Consider the following 16,841-nt stretch of genomic DNA (forward strand, 5'->3'; position numbering starts at 1 on the left):
TGTCCCAGGCTTATAATCATTTTCTTAAAGATCACCAGAACGTCCTGAAGATGGCAAGGCATCAACTGGCTTGATGAGGAAGAGCATATTTTCTTTTTTGAGGGTTATGTACCAATGCAGCTCAAGTGTCAAAAGTTGACTGAAGTTGAAATGCAGCTGCAGTGAATTAATCTGTGACCCACAAGTGATGCATTGGACAAGGTAGAGATTAGTCATGTTTTCAACAGCTCTGCAGTTAGAAACATAATTTTAGTAAATTGGTTATTTTATATCTTAGCAAGCAACTTAATTCTATTTATAGTATAAATAAATTACCTCCGTTTCAAGCTTAGCTCGATGTTCTTTGAGACAAGACAGTTGAAAGCCATCCTACATAATGACTCCATTAAGACTTGTAATAATCCCAGTTTGGCATGGTGTTAAAATGCCCGACTAGACCTCAACATTTTGGGAAACCGGACAAGCATCTTAAACATTTTTTCCATTTGTCAAACAGAGGATATACTCACCCCAGGAGTCATCACGAGTGACCATGAGGCCTGTTACATTAAAAGACCAAGAGGGAAGGTTTCAGACATGTAGATCATTGGGATACCTTCAGGGGAAGATGTGACCTGTACATGAAGGACAGGTACCAACATACTGGGTGGGACATTTGCTAGAGCTCTTCGGCAGGGGGATGGGAATCAGAGGATAGGATAGCTGTTGAATATGCAGCAAGTCTATGAGGAAGGATAGACAGTTGATAGGGCAAAGAGTTGCACTCAGTGGGATGGGTTAAAGTGTGTCTGTTTCAATGCAGGAAGTGTTAGGAATAAGGGAGTGTTAGGAGTAAGGGAGATGAACCTGTACTTGGAATTACAATGTTGTAGCCATTACAGAGACATGGGTTTCACAGGGGCAGGAACAGTTGTTAGATGTTCCAGGGTTGTGATGTTTTAAGAATACGGAGGAAGGGAGGCAAGAGAGGAGGGAGAGTGGCACTGTAAGAGAGTGCATCACAGCTGCAGAAAAGGAGGTAGTTGAGGAGGGGTTGTCTACTGTGGCAGTATGGGTGGAAGTCAGAAACCAGAAAGGAGAAGAAGCCACTTTATTGAGAGTTAGCGATTCCCTCCTGAGGATGCTTACCATAGTCATGGAGGGGGATAGGAACATACAGTATTTAATTGGGCGGGGAAATCATACTGCTATTCCTCAGTGTAGGAAATTTTAGTTTAGATGGGCAGGATGGTTGGCACAGGCTTGGAGGGCCAAAGGGCCTGTTCCTGTGCTGTACTTGTTCTATTAGACAGGAGCATGCATTGGGAAAAGATGTTCAGGGAAATGCACAACAGTAATGTGGGGGATGTTTAAAGAGCACTTGCTGTGAGTGCTGGATAGTTTTGTCCCACTGACCCTAACCATGATTGGAGGGTGGCAAAAATTATTCCCCTGTTGAAGAAAGGGAATAGGGAAATCCCTGGGTTAGGGATAGGTAAAGGTTTGGGGAAAAGGTGCGGAGCAGTGATTAGCGAGAGCAAGGGGTGACTCGCCTTGGGGGGGGGGGGGCAACCAACAGCCTTTTCTTTTTTGCAGTTTGAATTTGTTTTGGCCTATTTGCTGTTAGTAATTTCTCCCAGATCGATTTTGCTGTCTGGTTATATCTGGCTTCCCTTGATCGTTCATCAGAACTACAGCGTCCCCAGAAATTGCCAGTAGCCAGTTACTATGTTGGGTTCTGATGGTGAACTCTGGCCTCACCCTCACAACAGGTGTTGAACTCAAAATAGATCAGTGGCTGAAGAGAAAACAGAAAGATGGTCAAAACAGTGAAGCATCACATTAAACTCCGCATAACAAAACTACATGAAAAAAAGGTAGAAAAAAATCATAATCATCAATAGGAACTAGAATTTACCTGTACAGACAAGGAAAACAAACCATTGCCATTGTGTGCGGTTATGAAGCCGTCAAATGAAAGCTTAAAATCTGCTAATGTTCATGGAGAATACAAATCCAGACCAATCACATTTCTTGAAAGAAATGTCAAAAAATTCATAGTAGCAAGAACATGATGGAGTACAGGCAGTGGTAAGGCAAAGGCAGTGGAGGCCTTATATTAGGTAGCTGGACTCTGTCAGGGAAGCCAAACAGTATAGAGGAGGAGATGATATGGCCAGCAGCTATGGGCATCATACTAGGGAAGAAGGGCTGCAAGCAAATTTATAATTTTATTGCCAGATAACAGTGAGATACAGAATCAATGAGATGGCCACAGCATTAGTGATCAGATAATAGCAAGAATACAAAACAGGTGGATTTGATGCACTGACAGGATGAATCACTGGACAAAGCTGCTCACATATGCAAGGTGGAGATATCCAAGGACTTTCTCCTTTGTAAATAGTTGCGCACACAAACTGCAAAAGGCTATTTTTCACATGTTGAAAACTTATAATAATTCAAATTGATTAGGCTAAACATGCAAGAGTTATCAAAGATGGGGCCTCTGTGATGGTAGGCAAACATACTGGAGTGGTTATGCAGTCAAGAGCAGTGGCTCTACGAGTGGCATCCAATGGTGCAGGACATCACTACTTCCCTGTAAAGAGATAAAATGACAACATCATACAGCAACATGAAAGTCCAGGATAACAACTGAGGAGTTAGTCAGCCATCAGGATAAAGACCACGCCGCTGACACATAATGAACATACATCTGGGATAATACAGGATTGAGAAAGAGACCAGACATAGGACTGAACATTGAGGACAGCAAGATTCAGGATACACAAGGCCAATCTGTCTGGTACTTTTAGTCATTTTGAAATTCAAGTTAAGGTCTTGTATGAAATTACTCTGAAGTGTGATTTATGTAGAGAGTGTGATTGTGTAACAAGGTTGAATGACGCGAATGAATATTGATTTAAAGAAACAGACTTGCAGTCATTTGTTCATCATATGTTAAGACACTGGTTTAGCAACAAGACAGACATGGCAGGGCTCATCACCAGTTTCTCTCTCTCTCTTCCCCCCCCCCCCCCCTCCCCCTCCCAAGATGGACTACAGACTGAACCGTGCGGAGTCAGGCTGCTAGAGACAAGATTCCCCTTATTACAAGAAACATCTTGTGCCAGTATTGCCTCCATAAAGACACCTCGGCTCTTGCAAATGGGCTTTGATATCCTGCTGTGCAGAGCCAAGGCTATCAGATGAATTAACTTACTGCAAGCAGCTATCATCTGCTACTGGGCATTGCATTGGCAGGGTGGGAATTCCCCAAGCGCAGCTGTGCTATCAAAGACAGGGCCCCACCCCATCTGCAACAACTCAATGATGATTTAAGTCATATATCTCGTGCAAGTAGACTTCAGTGACAGCCATGGTCAAGGGTAGCTCGTACTTGAAGGTTTTGATCCTTGAACCCGATTAATGGGCTCTTTTGGTTGGAAATGCTCTAAATTCTCCTCCAGCGGGATGTCAGGTTACTGTACCCAACAGAAGAAGAAGTTGGGAAGGCAATGGCACTGGAGGGTCTGCGCAGCACGGTTACAAAAGGCACGGAGAATGTTGCAGCATACTTGAGCCGATTGAGTGAAGCAGTTAATGGGGAGCATCATCAGCATTGGCAAAAGGTTAGGGAGCGAGTATTAGCCCCCTCTTCGTGGGGCCATAGAGGGGTTGGAGAAGCACAAAAGGGCAGTCATGGACCAGTGACTCAACTGCAGATTGAGGTAGACGTGACAATGCTGGGCAGTGTGCAAGGAGCTGAAAGTAAATGTGGACAATCAAGTCGATCCAGGCAGCTGGAAATAAGCTGGAGGGAATGAGTGCCACAGCCTACATCCCAGATGTTGGTGGATGATGGGGCCTTTGAAAAGACCCCAGGAGGTGGATTGGATTTGCTTATCACCACGTGTACTGAGGTACAATGAAAAGTTTTTTTTTTGTTGGCGAGCAGATTAAACAGATCATTTAGTACGAAGAGAAAAGAAAATACATAATAGGGAAACACAAGGTAAATACATAGACACTGGCATCTGGTGAAGCATACAGCAGTGTAGTATTAATCAGGTCAGTCTATAAGAGTTGTTTCGGCGTCTGGTAACAGTGGTGAAGAAGCTGTTAGAGTGTGTTCTAAGATTTTTGTATCTCCTGCCCGATGGAAGAAGTTGGAAGAGAGAATAACCTGGGTGGGAGGGGTCTTTGATTATTGTGATTGCTTTCCCCAGGAAGTGGGAGGTGTAACTGGAGTCAATGGATGAGAGGTAGCGTTCACGACTGATGTGTCTTGCAGTCTTGGGCCGAACAGTTGCCATACAAGGCTGTGATGCAGCCAGATAGGATGCTTTCTGTGGTGCATCTGCAAAAGTTGGTAAAAGTTAATGTGGACATTCCAAATTTCCTTTGTTTTCTGAGGAAGTATAGGCGCTGTTGTGCTTTCTTGGTGGTAGCTTTGACGTGGGTGGACCAGGACCGATTGTTGGTGATGGGTACCCCTAGGAATTTGAAACTGCCAACCATCTCCACGTCAGCCCCATTGATGCTGACAGGTTGTGTACAGCACTTGCTTCCTGAAGTCAATGATCAGCTCTTTAGTTTTGATGGCATTGAAAGAGATTGTTGTTGCACCACTCCACTAGGTGGACTGGACACAAATGTTAAGACAAAGGCAGAGAACAAGGGAGCCACCGAGGGCAGCGAGCACTGATCCCAGGCGAAGGACCAAATTTTGAGGTGGGAGAGGATAATGAAACTACAGTTGGGAGGGCCAGCAAATTAGAATATGCCAAGACATTGGTGCTGATGTGGCCAATGGGCAAACTGGCCTTAATCAGGCCAAGGTGGCACCTATGAAATATGGTCCAGTTTGGAGGGGGGGGGGGGGGGGGGGGGTGCTGTTTTTGGATAAGGAATATTATTGTTATGATGCCCAAAGAGGAACGCAGTTTTATTGAGGAACATGGTTTGGGGAAGAGTTGATTGAGGGATAGTTCATGTTTTGGTCTCAGATGTCTCGATAATGTTTACTTCTATTTTCATATGTTGGCTTGGTTGAAATTCTACAATGGTTGAGGGGGAGGGGGAATTTTTTATTTATTTAAAAAATGAGAGTCATGGTTGGGATTCCTCCAGTGAAGGCATTGTTTTGGGGTGGAGAAAGAGGGAGGGGCAGGGCAGATACAAATGGGGGCCTTAGTGGTGGAAGTGGTCAGGCTAGCAAATATGCTGGTGGTGCAGAGAGTTTATTGGGAGAGGGCAGGGCAGACATTTGGGATGGACCTGGATAAGGACAAAAGGAGGTGTAGATGGTTTTGGCATGGCGGATTCCGGGGGCTGGTGGTGGTGCAGAAGCCCCTGGTGAAGATAGCGAGATGTGCGGAGGTTGAATGGAGGTGCTGGTCATTGCCGAGTCTGTTGAATTCCTACTGGGCAGCAAACATTACATTGGCCAATAAATGGACGGTGGAGGAGCAGTCAGTTTGGGGCGGATGGAGGCAGCCACGTGCAAGGAGATGAGCTTGAAGATACGTGTTGGCACCCCTTGTGTTCTTGCTGGTTCAGTACACCACAAGTCCAGTGGTGGTATCAACACTAAGGTTTGGAACAAGTGCCGACAGCACTTTGGATTGGAAGCATGCCACTGTGGGTGCCGATTTACAGAACAATGTGCCGGTGGGATTGGATAAAAGTTTCTGGGGATGGCAGAAGGTGGGTACATCGTACTTCAGGGATTTATTAAGTAGGAGAAAAAAAAGTTTGTAGACCTGGAAGGGCTTGAGGAGATGTACTAGTTACCAAAGGAGAACAGATATAGGTAGCTGCAGGTTAGGGACTGGATGAGCAAGGATATGCTGTTCTTCCAAGCACTGCAGGATAAGCTTCTATCCAAGGATGGAATTGGAGGAGGCAGGGCTGCACACATATGGGGAGCTGATGAAGTGAAGTGTGTTCCTGTGGAGGAGCTCAGGAACAAGTGGCAGGAGGAAAGCTCTGTGGAGGGCGACATCCACTTGCATGTTTTGGGCGAGTCAGGTTGAGCGGGTTTTGGATGTAATATCAAAGATTGAGGGTAGAGGTAGTGATATTTGGAGTGTCAGACGTGTACAGGTGGGTCAGGAGGATGACATGCTGGCCTTCCCCTCGCCGATAGCCTGGAGATGTGGTGTTGGCAGGACTGAAACCATCAAAGGCCAGGGCAAGGGGTCTGGTGGAGTTCCTGCATTTGAAAAAAAAAGTCTTGCCATTTGAGGGGTGGCAGAGGGGTTTGCCTTCTTGAAAGTAATGTTGAGTCATCAATGGGGTGGGGAAGATAAAGAGAGAGATGTGGTGCAAGGATGACTTTTTGTCTTTGCGATTATGTATATTTAAAATGCTTTCAATGCAATGTTTTTTTTAAAAACAGATGTGCCACACAAACCATTTTAAAATCTGAATCAGGCAGTGCCTAGTGAATGGAGGTAGACTTGACTCAGTAGAGCCTCACTGCCACAATTCCCCCACCCAAACCCCCCAAAAAAACACCCAGCCCAACTCAATCCCAATCTCATCCAGTAGAACCTGTTCCATCTACAAGTGTATAATAGAACAAGAGAACAAAGAAAATTACAGCACAGGAACAGGCCCTTCGACCCTTCCAGCCTGCGCCGATCCAGATCCTTTATCTAAACCTGTCGCCTATTTTCCAAGGATCTACTTCCCTCTTGTTCCCCGCCCGTTCATATGTCTAGATGCATCTTAAATGATGCTATTGTGCCCACCTCTACCACCTCCGCTGGCAAAGCATTCCAGGCACCCACCACCCTCCCTCACCTCGAAATTATGACCCCTTGTAATTGACACCTCCACTCTTGGAAAAAGCGTGTTGCTATCCACACCTCAATTTTGTAGACCTCAATCAGGTTCCCCCTCAACCTCAGTCTTTCCAATGAAAAAAATCCTAATCCACTCAACCTTTCTTCATAGCTAGCACCCTCCATACCAGGCAACATCCTGGTGAACCTCCTCTGCACCCTCATCCTTTTGGTGATGTGGCAACCAGAACTGCACGCAGTATTCCAAATGTGGCCTAACCAAAGCCCTATACAACTGTAACATGACCTGCCGACTCTTGTACTCAATACCCCGTCCGATGAGGGAAACATGCTGTATGCCTTCTTGACCACTCTATCAACCTGCGTTGCCACCTTCAGGGTGCAATGGACCCAAACTCCCAGATCTCTCTGGACATGAATTTTCCCCCGGGACTCTTCCATTGACCGTATATTCCGCTCTTGAAATAGATCTTCCAAAATGCATCACCTCGCATTTGCCTGGATTGAACTCAATCTGCCATTTCTCTGCCCAACTCTCCAATCCATCTATATTTTGCTGTATTCTCCGACACTCCTCCTCGCTATCTGCAACTCCACCAAGCTTAGTATCATCTGCAAACTTGCTAATCAGACCACATATACCTTCCTCCAGATCATTTATGTATATCACAAACAGTGGTCCGAGCACGGATCCCTGTGGAACACCGCTAGTCGCCTTTCTCCATTTTGAGACACTCCCTTCCACCACTACTGTCTTCTGTTGCCCAGCCAGTTCTTTATCCATCTAGCTAGTACACCCTGAACCCCATACAACTTCACTTTTTCCATCAACCTGCCATGGGAAACTTTATCAAACATCTAACTGAAGCCCAGGTACATGGCATCTACAGCCCTTCCCTCAATTAACTTTGTCACTTCCTCAAATAATTCTATTAGATTTGTAAGAGATGACCTTCCCTGCACAAAACCATGCTGTCTATCACTGACAAGTCTATTTTCTTCCAAATGTGAATAGACCCTATCCCTCAGTATCTTTTCCAACAGTTTGCCTACCACTGACGTCAAGCTCACAGGTCTATAATTCCCTGGATTATCCCTGCTACCCTTCTTAAAGGGACAACATTAGCAATTCTCCAGTCCTCCGGGACCTCACCCATGCTGAAGGATGCTGCAAAGATATCTGTTAAAGGCCCCAGCTATTTCGTCCCTCAGTAACCTGGGATAGATCCCATCCGGACCTGTGCACCTGCCCACCTTAATGCCTTTTAGAATACCCAAAACCTCCCCCTTCCTTATGTCGACTTGACCTAGAGTATTTAAACATCTGTCCCTAGCCTCAACATCTATCATATCCCTCCTTGGTGAATACTGATCCAAAGTACTCATTAAGAATTTCACCCATTTCCTCTGACTCCACGCACAAGTTCCCTCTTTTGTCTTTGAGTGGGCCAATCCTCTCTCTCGTTACCCTCTTGCTGCTTATATATGAATAAAAGGCTTTGGGATTTTCCTTAACCCTGTTAGCCAAAGATATTCTATGACCCTTTTAGCCCTCTTTATTGTGCTTTTTGAGATTTGTCCTACTTTCCCGAAATTCCTCCAAAGCTTTATCAGTTTTACGTCGCCGAGATCTTATGTATGCTTCCTTTTTCATGATGTGACCTGAGGAAGGAGCTGCGCTCCGAAAGCTCGTGTTTGAAACAAACCTGTTGGACTTTAACCTGGTGTTGCAAGACTTCTTACTGTGTTCCTTTTTCATGTTAGCTAGTCTCACAATTCCACCAGTCATCCATGGTTCCCTAATCTTGCCATTTCTATCCCTCATTTTCACAGAGACACGTCTGTCCTGCACTCCAATCAACCTTTCCTTAAGACTCGCACATTTCATGTGTAGATTTACCCTTGAACTGCTGCTCCCAATCCACATTCGAGCTCCTGCCGAATTTTGTTATAGTTGGCCTTGCCCCAATTTAGCACTCTTCCTTTAGGACCACTCATCTTTGTCCATGAGTATTCTAAAAAAAAACTTACAGAATTGTGATCGCTATTCCCAAAGTAATCACCGACTGAAAGTTCAACCACCATCATTCAACAATACCAGATACAGTATGACCCCTTCCCGAGATGGACTATTTACATACTGCTCTAAAACAAAACTCTCCTGGATGCTCCTTACAAATTCTACTCCATCTACACCTCCAACACTACACGAGTCCCATTCAATGTTGGGGAAGTTAAAATCTCCCATCACAACCACCCTATTGCTCCTACATTTTTCTATAGTCTATCTACATATTTGAACCTCTACTTCACACTCGCTTTTGTGAGGCCTGCGGTAAAGTCTCAACAATGTTACTGCGCCCTTCCTATTTCTTAGCTCTAACCATATTGCCTCAGTGCTCGAATCCTCCATAAATCACAGCTGTGATATCATCTCTGACCAGTAATGCAACTCCTCCACCCCTTTTACCTCCCTCCTGAAGCATCTATACCCTGGGATATTCAGTTGCCAGTCTTGCCCTTCCGTTAACCAAGTCTCAGTAATACCAATAACCTCATATTCCCAGGAACTAATCCAAGCCCCAAGTTCACCTGCCACACTTCTCGCATTAAAACAAATGTAACTCAGACCACCTGTCCCTTTGCGTTCATCTCTTCCCTGCCTACTCTTCCCCTTAGTCACATTGAGTTTATCATCTAGTACCTTACTGGCTTTAGTTGCTGCCTCTTTACTGACCTCCAACTTCCTAATCTGGTTCCCATCCCCCTGCCACATTAAGTTTAAAACCTCCCCAACAGTGTTAGCAAAAGCACCCCCTAGGACATTGGTTCCAGTCCTGCCCAGGTGTAGACCATCCGGTTTGTAATGGTCCCACCGCCCCCAGAACCGGTTACAATGTCCCAAAAATCTGAACCCCTCCCTCCTGCACCATCTCTCAACCCATGTATTCATTCTGACTATTCTTGAATTTCTACTCTGACTTTCGTGGCACTGGTAGCAATCCTGAGATTATTACGTTTGAGGTCCTACTTTTTAAAACTTCTCCTAACTCCCCAAATTCTGATTGTAGGACCTCATCCCGTTTTTACCTATATCGTTGGTGCCTATATGCACCACGACAACTGGCTGTTCACCCTCCCCCTTCAGTATGTCCTGCAGCCGATGTGAGATATCCCTGACCCGTGCGGCAACATACCATTCAGGAGTCTCATTTTCGACCACAGAAACGCCTGTCTACTCCCCTTACAATTGAATCCCATATGACTATAGCCCTGCCAGTCTTTTTCCCCGCCCTTTTGTGCAGCAGTGCCAGCCACAGTGCCATGAGCCTGGCTATTACTGCCTTCCCCTGGTGAGTCATCTCCCCCAGCCGTATCCAAAACGGTATACCTGTTTTGGAGGGAGATGACCACAGGGGACACCTGCACCGCCTTCTTGCTCTTTCACTGCCTTTTGGTCACCCATCCCTGTGTCCCTCACTAATCCTAATCTGCGGTGTGATGAACTCACTGAACCGTGCTATCCACGACCTCCTCAGCATCACGGATGCTCCAAAGTGAGTCCATCTGCAACTCCAGAGCCGTCATGCGGTCTAACAGGAGCTGCAGCTGGACACACTTCCCGCACGTGAAGATGTCAGGGGCATTGGCCACGTCCCTGAACTCCCACATTGAGGCGAGGAGCACAACAAGGTCTAGGATCTCCTGCAATTTTTACACTTTAGCTTAACTGATTACCGCCCAACTTCAATACAGGTAAGAATAAAACACTTAAGCACCTACCTGATTTCCAAGCTGCACTCCAGCTGCCCCACTCCCAGAAATGAAGGCCGCTAGAACCTGGGGGTAAGTTTAAGCACCTAATATCTAGATAAATGAGAAATTATCCAACTGGTAGTGAAAAACAGGAAGGCAGACTATTGTCTTAATGGCCATAAATTAGTCGAGGGACTGTGCAGCGAGACCTGGGTGTGTCCTCGTACACCAGTCGCTGAGGGCAAGCATGCAGGTACAGCAGGCAGCAAAGGCTAATTGGTATACTGGCCTACAGAACAAGGCCACACTTGGAATGTTCAGTGCAGTTTTGGGCATCTTATCTGAGGAAGGATGTTCTTGTTCTAAAGAGTGCAGCTAAGGTTTACCAGACTGATTCCTGGGATGGCAGGACTGACGTACGAGATTGAATGGGTTAGGATTGTATTCAGCTGGAGTTCAGATGAATGAGGGGGAGATTTAATCGAAACCTATAAAATTCTAACCAGACTGGACAGGGTAGATGCAGGAAGGATGTTCCTGATGGTGAGGGTGTCCAGAACGAGGGGGTCACAGTGGGAGGATACAGGATAGATTATTTAGGACAGCGGAGGAGAAATTTCTTCACCAGAGTGGCTGGCTTGTGTAATTCATTACCACAGGAAGTAGCTTCGGCCAAAAGATTGTATGCTTTCAAGAAGCAGTTAGATTATGCAAAGGAGATCAAATGATATGGGGTGGGGGAGGAGGCAATATTAGACTATGGAGTTGGATGATCAGCTCTAATCATAATGAATGGCCTCCTCTAGCTCCTATATTACCAAGAGTCATTGGTAGGGTGGATATGTACTACCACTCCTTTGAGGCAGAGTTGTTGCCACCAATATCATATTTTAAAGATCCAGAGGAATGTGCAATCTATTTTGAATGTCAATTTAAAATTATTATAGTAAAAAAGGAACTGGCGAGACACATTCAGGAGGACCAGACTGGGTTAATTAAAGGTAGATTCCACAGTAACAATGTTTGGAGATCATGATTCAGTCTTTCCAGAAGCAGGCACTGGATGGACTGGTGATTGCCTTGGACACAGGAGAAAGCCTTTGATTGGATTGAGTGGAAATATCTGGTGCAGCGTTATAGAATTGAACTGGATAAGGACTATGTTAAATAGATTCAGGTGTTGTACACAAGGTAGCAATGCGAACAATGGTATCATGTCTGAGAACTCTTGGTTCCAGAGAAGTGAAATGCCGAGCTATCCCTTTCCAACCCCCTCCCCCCCCCCCCCCCCCCACCACCGGTTTGTGTCAGCTATAGAACTATTGGTGGAAGCTACAAGTCTGCCTCTGCTGCCGCCCCCCCCCCCCTCCTCTCATGGCATCGGGGCTGGAGTGTGGGAGACAGCATGTAGACAAATTGCTGCTGTTTGTTTTTAGGGGCAGAAGAGTGTCTGGGTGTCCTGACCACGAGGCTACATCAACTGACTTCTCACCTGCAGAATGTGATAATCCTAATGCCCTCAATGGAGAGCAGTCTGCCTACTAGATGGAAGATCAACTGAGTTCTGCTCTCTCCAATTCCTTAACAAGACAAGACTGCATCTTGACTATTCCCCCAATGCAAAAGAGAATTCTGTGGAGTCCAAGTAGTTAATCAGCAACTTTTATGCCTCATGTCTCTGAATGAAATTCTGAAGGGAGAGGGTGAACAGCCAGAGGCCTTAGTACACATAGGTACTAACGACATAGTCAGGAAGAGTGACGAGGTCCTGCAGAAGGAGTTCAGGGAGTTGGGCTGCAAGCTAAAAAGCAGGATCTCTAGGGTTGTAATCTCAGGATTGCTCCCTGTGCCACGTGCCAGTGAGGCTAGAAATAAGAGGATAGAGCAGCTACCATGCCTGAATGAGTTGGAGGAAGAATTAAAATGGACTATATTATAAATGTTTGTGTGCTTGTTAGAAAGAAACATATATTCACTGTCCATATTTCTTAAAGGAAAGTGGAAAGGTGAAAAATGAAACCATCTTGAAATTGATGGTTTATTTCTTTTTCTTGGGAGAGGTGTCATGCGAGTGTACCTTTAAGAAATGGGTGTTTTTCAATAGCTGCAGTGATGTCAGTGTGGATGGAACTGGGCTGTCTGGTACAGGGTGTGTAGAGTTTTGTTTTGAGAGCTGAATAACTGCAGGAAAAGCAAGCAGCTGTACAAGGATCTCTCTGCAATCTAAAGTCCGTCTCCAGATCATTGGAGTGATTTCAAAGTGAAAACTGTTGTCAGTAGAGAATTTAAACCAGATCGGTGTCAAGGGTGTTTTGTCTTATGGATGTTGCAAGAAAAAAAAATTATGGGTGACTTGTAGAATATTGTAACTGTGGGGAGGATTGGTGTTGATAGTTATGTTTACTGTGTTAACTGGTTTCATAAATGTTCCCCATAACCACAAATCAATTAAAAAGGTATGGGTCAGGTAAACTCAGATACACTTGTGTTCTAAAATCCTGGCCCATAACTACACCACTTGCATAATCACACTTATTAGACACAGGTTTGATCCTGCTATATCACTATGTGCCCGGTAATCATATATACTTCATGTGGACGAGTGCTCAAGGTTCAATCCTGTTGGTCTAGTGTAGTTCCTTAACTAGACCACAGAGCCCAAGAACATCATCCCTAGTACAGAAGTAGGCCACTTGGCTTCTTGAGTCTGTATTGACCTTCTGAAAGAGCACCACATCTAGACCCACTGCCCCACCATAGCTGCAGATCTGTTGACACCAAGGGGCAATTTAACATGGTCAAACCACCTAACCTGCGCAGATTGTTCCTAATTCTGGGTCCCCCAAATGGAAGAATTACTGGTGCTGAGAAAAGGTTGTACAATATTCTAACCTCAGCTCACAAGAAAATCATCAGTTCCTAGATCAGCAACAAATATCCTTCAATACAAAACTGGCATAAATACTTCTGTAATTCCTGACGTCTGTGATTCATTCCATAAAGTCTGGGGACCCCTATCTTATCTGTCTTGGTTGCTGTTGGGTTTACCATGGGCCATGTTGAGAGCCTCAATCCTGCAATACATAAAGTGTGGCCTGAACAGTTATCCTTTTGTACTTAGATGGCCTTATCCTCCTTTCCCCCTTAATCTGTTTTTGGATTAATCCAGTATCAAAACTGCAGGTCTTGTTTGTTTCTATATTTACAATAATTTTTGTTCTGTGCTTGTGTATAAAACTATTTAAATCCAGATAAAAATTGAAACAAAAAGCATCTGCAGAAGATCAAGTCCAACATTGAACAGGGAAACAATCTGATCCAGAGCAGGTATAATTGTCACTAACAAAAAGCATATGACATGCCCTACCCTACCCACCAGAATAATTTAATTCAAATAACTTTGAAAAGTTCAAGTCCAATGCAGAATCCATACTTGAGAGGAGGATAAAACCTTCCAACAAGGCAGAAAATGTCACCCCTACACCAGAAGAACATCAACTCACATTTCCCAAGACAAGCAGAAAGGCTCACCTGTAGATTGACCCTGTGTCCTGGCAGTCACAGCTCATGGAGAAAGCAGACCAGAAACTTTGTGCAACAACCAGAGAAAACAACTTGCTCTACTCTCCTTCCTGACTGGAAGGAGATTATATTGGGGAAACCTGTCACCCTTGCCCCGCCTACCTGGTGGCCAGAATGCCTCTGATTGGCTGATCCCCTGTTGGATCCAATTTGAATTAGAAAAGTATTTGAAGAGACCCCCCCCCCCCCCCCAATCATTGGGACATTTGCAGCTTCCCAATTGGTTAATTGGCCTTTCCCTCAATTGGGATCTTTGAATTTCTCTCAACTTAGAGAGTTACTCAATTTCTGAATCAAGCCTGTGCAATGGGTAGGTGTGGTATAGTGGTATTGTCACTGGACTAGTCAACACAAAATTCAGTATAATTCTCTGGGGACCCAGGTTCAAATCCCTCTACTACAGATGGTGAAATTTAAATTCAATTAAAAATTTGGAATTAAAAATCATATGACCATGAATCAATTGTTGTAAAAACCCATCTGGTTCACTAATGCTCTTTAGGGAAATAAATCTGCTGTCCTTACCTGGTCTGGCCTACATGTGACTCCAGACCCACAGCAATGTGGTTGATTATTAACTGCCCCTCAAGGGTAATTAGGAATGGGCAATAAATGCTGGCACAGCCAGCAATGCCCATGTCCCATGAACAAATATAAAATAATTTTATTTCTGATCTTACTCTGAAATATCCAGACATTTAATGTTACGGGATATTTTGCTTTGAATTAGTGACAGTCTTAACAGCGAACATAGAACATAGAAAAATACAGCACAGAACAGGCCCTTCGGCCTACGATGTTGTCCCGAACTTTTGTCCTAGATTAAGGTAAAGATAGATAGTTTTTTGAAGAAAAAAAGGATTAAGGGTTATGGTGTTCGGGCCGGAAAGTGGAGCTGAGTCCACAAAAGATCAGCCATGATCTCATTGAATGGCGGAGCAGGCTCGAGGGGCCAGATGGCCTACTCCTGCTCCTAATTCTTGTGTTCTTATAAGAACAAATTTGGTACTGGGTAATGAACCCAGCCAGGTGTTAGATTTAGATGTAGGTGAGCACTTTGGTGACAGTGATCACAATTCGGTTATGTTTACTTTAGCAATGGGCAGGGATAGGTATATACCGCAAGGCAAGAATTATAGCTGGGGGAAAGGCAATTATGATGATATTCGGAAAGATTTAGGATGTATAGGATGGGGAAGGAAACTGCAGGGGATGGGTACAATCGAAATGTGCAGCTTTTTCAAGGAACAGCTACTGTGTGTCCTTGATAGGTATGTACCTGTCAGGCAGGGAGGAAGTTTTCGAGCAAGGGAACCGTGGTTTACTAAGGAAGTTGAAGCACTTGTCAAGAGGAAGAAGAAGACTTATGTTAGGATGAGACATGAAGGCTCAGTTAGGGAACTTGAGAGTTGCAAGTTAGCCAGGAAGGACCTAAAGGGAGAGTTAAGAAGAGCGAGGAGAGGACACGAAAAGTCGTTGGCGGATAGGATCAAGGAAAACCCTAAGGCTTTCTATAGGTATATCAGGAGCAAAAGAATGACTAGAGTAAGATTCGGGCCAATCAAGGATAGTAGTGGAAAGTTGTGTGTGGAATCAGAGGAGATAGGGGAAGCGTTAAATGGATATTTTTCGTCGGTGTTTACACTGGAGAAAGACAATGTTGTCGAGGAGAATCCTCAGGTTCAGTCGACCAGGCTAGATGGGATTGAGGTTCACAAGGAGGAGGTGTTAGCAATTTTGGAAAGTGTAAAAATAGATAAGTCCCCTGGGCCAGATGGGATTTATCCTAGGATTCTCTGGGAAGCCAGGGAGGAGATTGCAGAGCCTTTGTCCTTGATCTTTATGTCCTCTTTGTCGACAGGAATAGTGCCGGATGACTGGTGGATAGCAAATGTTGTCCCCTTATTCAAGAAGGGGAGTAGAGACAACCCTGGTAATTATAGACCTGTGAGCCTTACTTCGGTTGTGGGTAAAATGTTGGAAAAGGTTTTAGGAGATAGGATTTATAATCATCTTGAAAAGAACAAGTTGATTAGCAATAGTCAACACGGTTTTGTGAAGGGTAGGTCATGCCTCACAAACCTTATTGAGTTTTTTGAGAAGGTGACCAAACAGGTGGATGAGGGCAAAGCAGTTGATGTGGTGTATATGGATTTCAGTAAGGCGTTTGATAAGGTTCCCCATGGTAGGCTATTACAGAAAATAAGGAAGTATGGGATTGAAGGTGATTTAGCGGTTTGGATCAGTAATTGGCTAGCTGAAAGAAGACAGAGGGTGGTGGTTGATGGCAAATGTTCATCCTGGAGTTCAGTTACTAGTGGTGTACCGCAAGGATCTGTTTTGGGGCCACTGCTGTTTGTCATTTTTATAAATGACCTGGAAGAGGGTGTAGAAGGATGGGTTAGTAAATTTGCAGATGACAGGAAGGTCGGTGGAGTTGTGGATAGTGCTGAAGGATGTTATAGGATACAGAGGGACATAGATAAGCTGCAGAGCTGGGCTGAGAGGTGGCAGATGGAGTTTAATGCGGAAAAGTGTGAGGTAGTTCACTTTGGAAGGAGTAACAGGAATGCCGAGTACTGGGCTAAATGGCAGGATTCTTGGTAGTGTAGATGAACAGAGAGATCTCGGCATCCAGATACATAAATCCCTGAAAGTTGCCACCCAGGTTAATAGGGCTGTTAAGAAGGCAGATGATGTGCTAGCCTT

The 16,841-nt window shown here is 44.8% G+C and overlaps 1 long non-coding RNA gene across 1 annotated transcript; it reads right to left on the reverse strand.

The window, feature by feature from the left end:
* Positions 1 to 1,541: 1,541 nt before the first annotated feature.
* On the reverse strand, positions 1,542 to 14,149 carry LOC119956646. Its single transcript, XR_005458658.1, has 3 exons — positions 14,082 to 14,149; positions 2,511 to 2,581; positions 1,542 to 1,777 (listed from the first exon to the last, which is right to left on the reverse strand). It is a non-coding gene; the product is annotated as an uncharacterized LOC119956646 (long non-coding RNA).
* Between the last annotated feature and the right edge of the window lie 2,692 nt (positions 14,150 to 16,841).

The sequence above is a fragment of the Scyliorhinus canicula genome, chromosome 23 (genome assembly GCF_902713615.1).
Source record: "Scyliorhinus canicula chromosome 23, sScyCan1.1, whole genome shotgun sequence".
Lineage (NCBI taxonomy): Eukaryota > Metazoa > Chordata > Chondrichthyes > Carcharhiniformes > Scyliorhinidae > Scyliorhinus > Scyliorhinus canicula.